The 5,726-nt window shown below is 39.5% G+C and overlaps 1 long non-coding RNA gene across 1 annotated transcript; it reads left to right on the plus strand.

Annotated features, from left to right (window-relative positions):
- The first annotated feature begins 3,993 nt into the window (after positions 1-3,993).
- On the plus strand, positions 3,994-5,474 carry LOC138872201 (uncharacterized). The gene is made up of 3 exons (XR_011400661.1): positions 3,994-4,066; positions 4,399-4,465; positions 5,246-5,474. It is a non-coding gene; the product is annotated as an uncharacterized lncRNA (long non-coding RNA).
- The last annotated feature ends 252 nt before the right edge of the window (positions 5,475-5,726 follow it).

A 5,726-nucleotide genomic window follows, 5' to 3' on the forward strand; every position in this document is an offset into this window, starting at 1 on the left:
GTTCTATGATGTTTTGACTTGCGGTGTAGCATTGAGAGACATGAAATGGTCATGGTTTTTGAGACAGCATGGTCTCATGATTTAAGGTCACTCGGGGTGAGTGCGTTGGAATAAGTTAGGTGTTGAAGGGAGATATTATTATTTCTAAGGCAATCAAGGATAAACTGGAAGGAAGTAGATTGATTAGCCATAGTTGAGTTGGCATATTGGTGTCAGTGATCGGTTCGTTCAGCGTGATCGAGTTATGCATGTGATTTGTGGCGGTGCGTGTGAGGCTTGTCGGCCGTAGTGATTGAAGTTATTCTGAATCATTCTTCTATTAGGGCCTGTTATGAGTAGGCGGATCCCGGAAAGGGTTATGGCGGTTTGGACCACTACTTAGAGATTGGCATATTCGACGGTTATGAGAATTCGCCTGTATGTTGCTATAGTTCTCCTGAAGTGAGTTAAATGGAAGGTCTTATGTGATGAAGTATTAGCCTATCGGCGGTTCAAGAGTTGTGATGGAAATCGCGTCTATCGTATATTGGCACGTGAGGTGCAGTGAGTGGTATGGAATTTGAAGTAAGGACCAAGGTTGCAGTTTGGTCAATGACTGTAATGTCACGATCTCGGATGAGCAGTATATAAGTTTCAGTGTTTCGAGTAAGATGGGTATTGACGTCAGTATCACCTGAGGTCGGTGTTCTGTGAGAAAGGCTTTGCATCCTGGTTAGGGATTCTTGATTGCTTTTCAGCGTTAGTGCAGCTGGTGGTTTGGATGTGCAGACCCGTTAATTATTTCGGAAGATGGTGGGAGCTTGTCCCACATGAATATTATATAAGTGTGACATGTAGTCACTTGATTAATTAGGAATTTAAACCAAGTATGAGGATTTTGGTAATATCATCCATTTGAGAATTTATGCCTGGAGGGCACTCTGTTTATTGGGTTATGGACCTGTGAAAGATAATTGGCCTAGCTTAGCATGATCAGGATCGACTTGAGGTCGGTGGATAGATTTAAATGTGGAAGTGAGCCTTACATCAGCCAGTTGTGTTTATTTCAGCAATGCGCTCTTTATGAAAGGATAGTCACAGTCTTATTTCGTGGTCAGCTAATTTATGTAAAGATATATTGTGTCGTATGAGTTGTGAGACGGCTTGGTAAATTCCTTTTGTGTTAAGGTTCCGCTCAGCGGTGATATTATATGAGCAGGATGGCTCTTGAGACTTAGATCATGTATCACACCTTAGTTGTGCTTGAGTTTGTAGCCTATAGAGCTATATGTTTCCTTGGGAATGGTATTATGCACCTTAGTGTGTTTATGACCAATATCCGGTGTTTTGATGTGATGAGCTTTTCAGCTCAACATATATCTCCTTATGTGAGTTCTATATGTGGATCGGGTGGCACGCCGCCATGGGTATGTTGTTTGGATCGGGTTGCACGGCGCAACAATGCGATGTTCAGTTCAGTGCCCATATTTGCTTTTGTGTGTTCTGTTTCCCTGTTTTCTGAGGAAGTCTATGTTAGTGTGCGAGTTGAGTAGTTCCTTCTAGAGTTCGCCTTCCTTTTGTATCGCGTTCGAATTGATAGCATACTGGCACATTGTGGCGTCTTGTGGGATTTTTGATTATGTCTGAGGTAGCTTATTGCCTGATCAGTTCGTACTGGGTGAGACGAGGTTACTAGATTTGGGGTCAGTGCAAACTGATTATATGAAGTATATTATAGAGCAAAGATCATTCTTTGGTTTGGGACAAGGTAATGGAACTTGTCAGGAGTGTAGATCCAATGAATTGTTGATTCAGCAGTTGGTTGTGAATTTCGACACATCTCTTCAGTCGTATCGGTGTAAAAATAATAATAATAATAATAATAATAATAATAATAATAATAATAATAATAATAATAATAATAAAATAAACTAGAGCAAGACCTGTGTAGATCATGAGATGCAATGGGAGCATCAGATTCATGGAATTCCGACTATTATGTTTAAAGAATGTTATTGTGGTTCTATGAGTAAAGTGATGCAAAGTGTGAATTCAGCAAAGTTATGCAGTCATGTTTGGGTACAGCGTGTGGAGATTGATATGGTGGTCGTATGATGGAAACAGGCTTGGCAGGGAAATTCAGGATGTTGGAATTGGGCCTAATGGCTTATTTGCTTGAATAAATAAGTATATCTACAGAATTATCGAGCTAATGTGCTCAACGGAGTAGTGGTAGCATGGGAAGGTGCATGATGTGTTAAACAAGTGATTTCAGACTACTTCAGTGTAGTTCTCAGCACGTTCGAGGACAAACGTATGTTTAAGTGGGGGAGATTGTAACGACCCGACCGGTTGTTTTGAGCTCCGGCGCGTCATTCAGCAGTTTGAGGCCATGAGCGGCTTCATCTCAGGTATATTGACTTGTGTGTATGGTCAGAATTAAAATTCAGGAAGTTTGGAGTCAAATCTAAATGGAAATTCTCATTTTGAAAGCTTAAAATTGAAGAAATGAACTAGGATTGGAATTGAGTAAACGACCTCGGAATTGGGATCTGAAGGTTCTAGCAGGTTTGTATGATGATTTCGGACTTGGGCGTATGCCCGGATCGGGTTTTGGATAACCCGAGAGCGTTTTGGTGCCTATTGTGGAAGATAGCATTTTAGAAGAAATTGCATCAGTTTGGTTTAAAATGCATTTCAGTGTTATTGATGTCCGTTTGGGATTCCGAGACTGGGAGTAGCTCCATATGGTGATTCTGGATTTGGGAGCGCGATCGGAAGTGAATTCGGAGGTCCGTAGGTCATTTTGGAGTCGTTCGGCTAAAGAGGGAAAATTGAAGGTTTTTGAGAAAATTTGGCCGGAAGTGGAAATTTTGATATCGGATTCGAAATGCGAATTTTATGGTTTGGATAGCTTCGTTAGGTTATTTGGGACTTAGGAGTGTGTCCGAAATATTTTTGTGTTGAAATATATGAATTATGTGAAAAATTTGAAGAATTTTGATATTTAATATTGTTAAAGTTGACTTTGGTCAACATTTTTGGTAAACGGACTCGGACCCGTGATTTTTTGGTCTTGAAAGGTCCATAGAAAAATATGGGAGTTGAACGTGTTTCCGGAATCGAATTCCGAGGTCCCAGGCCCGAGAAATGAATTTTTTCGTGAAATTGTTTTCTGCAAATGTTTAAGGAAAATGAAAATGAAATTTGATCAGAAAGTAATGGTATCGGGCTCGTATTTTGGTTCCGATGCCCGGTACATGTCATATATGTTGGTTAAGCGCTTCCTGTAAAGTTTGGTTACAAACGGACGTTGTTTGACGGGTTTCGGCCTTAAATTGGAAAATTTGAAAGTTTATGAAATTTGAAAGAATTCTTGGATTTAAGGCTCAAATCTTTGATTTTGATGTTATTTTGGCGATTTGATCGCTCGAGCAAGTTTGTGTGATGTTTTAGAGTCAGTTTTCATATTTGGTTTGGAGCCCCGAGGGCTCGGGAGTGTTTCGGAGGTGTCTCGGAGTGATTTCAGACTTGGGAAAAATTGCAGAAAATTGCAGAAATTCTGCTGCGAGTAGTCCAGTTTCGAAGCTCATATCTTGTAAACTATACGAAATCAGAAAAAGTGCAAAACACAAAAGTTGTAGCCCATACATTTTAGTTTTCGGAAAGTTAAACCATTTGCGATTTGGATATAATCTCAGAAAGTTACGATGGATCGAAAAAGGCTGCTGGAGCAATTTCGGCAGAATTTATGATGCATTTTAGAAGCTCATATCTCGGGATATATAAAGAGTTATGTGGTGTACAACCTATCAAATTAAAGATATTTGAGTCTAGTTTCTAAATATTCAAACTGTTTGTCATTTGGATATTTATAAAAGACGTTATGGGTGTTTAAACAGAAGGTGTCCGACAAGGAACAATTTTAATAGGATGTACAACTTGTATAGCACAAGTGCAAGGTACAACTCGACGAAGCACAGGCAGATTCTTTTATACACGGATTTAGCTCACTTTTCTTCATTTCTTCAAAGTATGGACGATTTTTGGGGAGCTTCAAGAGGGGATTTTCATCATCAATGTGAAGGTAAGTTATCCCCACCTATTTTGAGTTAAGTACATCAATTATGTATGGATTTGAGCATGAAAATTGTAGAAAAATTGAGGATTTAGGCCTAGGGATTTGAAAATAAGATTTGGTGATTTGAGGGGTCAAATGAACTCCGATTTTGGTAAATTTTATATGTACGGACTCGTGGCGAGACGAGGAATCCGGTGATGTGACTTTCGTAATTTTTCGAGAAGTGGGCCCGGGGCTCGGGTTTTGCTAATTTCGGGATTTTCGACATTTTTCGAGTCTTTTCGATTGGGTTATATTCCCTTAGCCTATTGTGACGTATTCGTTGTGGTTTTGACTAGATTCGACGCGCGAAGAGGTCGATTCAAGAGGAAAGGGCATTGCGGACTAGTCTACGGCCGGTTAGAGGTGAGTAATAGATGTAAATGCTGTTCTGAGGGTTTGAAACCCCGGACTTTCACATCGTAACGCTATATTGAGGCGTGACACGCACTCCATGGAGAGTGCGGGGTCGGATACTATTGGGGATTGTGACTTGGTCCATCCCGTGTGATGTTTATACTATACTGGTGATTGATACACATACTTCATTGATATTACGGGGCTTGATGCCATGTTTGGGGCCTTGTGCCGATTTGTAAAATCCTTCGAGGATTGATATTACTGCTTAGCATGATTTGCATATCATTTAATTTCAGTCCAAGGTTTTAAATGCTGTTTTGCAAACTCAGCCATAATTCTAAGTGTTGAAAACTTAAATGATATTTTTAAATGTATTCCGGGCTGGGAACTTTCTGTTTTGTAAATGCCCAAGGGGCTTATTATATTATTTTCTGGACTGATTATAAAGTGACTTGAAACAGTGGTAACAATGACACTGTGTGATATACTTGAAATAGTGGTAACAATGACACTGTGTGATATACTTGAAACAGTGGTAACAATGACACTGTGTGATATACTTGAAACAGTGGTAACAATGCAGCTACCATCATATGCATTGCATTGCATTGCATTCATGTATTTGTATTTATACTGGTGTTTAGCTGCTCAGTCCCATATGTTGCTGTATATTTGGATTTTAGCTTACTTTGTGTATTTACTGGATTTTCTTATCTTCGGACTGTAGTTACTTTTATTACTCACTAGGTAGGAGTACTCACTTTACTTCATGCACCTTGTGTGCAGATCCAAGGCAGTCTCAGGCTCAGTAGATCCAGTTGATCAGCAGATCCAGCTTCTGGGAGTATCGAGGTAGCTGCACGGCGTTCGCAGCCATTGATCTTCTCCCTCCTATCCTATCTCTTTATTTCCGCATTATCAGACTTTGGATATACCATGTATTAGGATGATATTCTGTATTCTAGAGGCTCAAATTCGTGACACCGGGTCCTAGTGAGATTATATTGTGTATTTTGTTAAATTCTTCAGTACTTTAATCTTGCTTAATTGATATTTCTTTCCGCTATTTTTGATAAATTGGGTTAAGTGTTGAATAATGGTCGGGCTTGCCTAGTAGTGTGCTGGGCGCCATCACGACCGGGATTTGGATCGTGACAATTCATTACACACTCTTTCAAATGCAAAATAGAAAGTACAATAATAATACTAAAACTCGACATTACTATACAAAACTAAAAGATAAAGACGACATAAATAAAATAACAGA

This window comes from Nicotiana sylvestris, chromosome 6 (assembly GCF_000393655.2).
Source record: "Nicotiana sylvestris chromosome 6, ASM39365v2, whole genome shotgun sequence".
Lineage (NCBI taxonomy): Eukaryota > Viridiplantae > Streptophyta > Magnoliopsida > Solanales > Solanaceae > Nicotiana > Nicotiana sylvestris.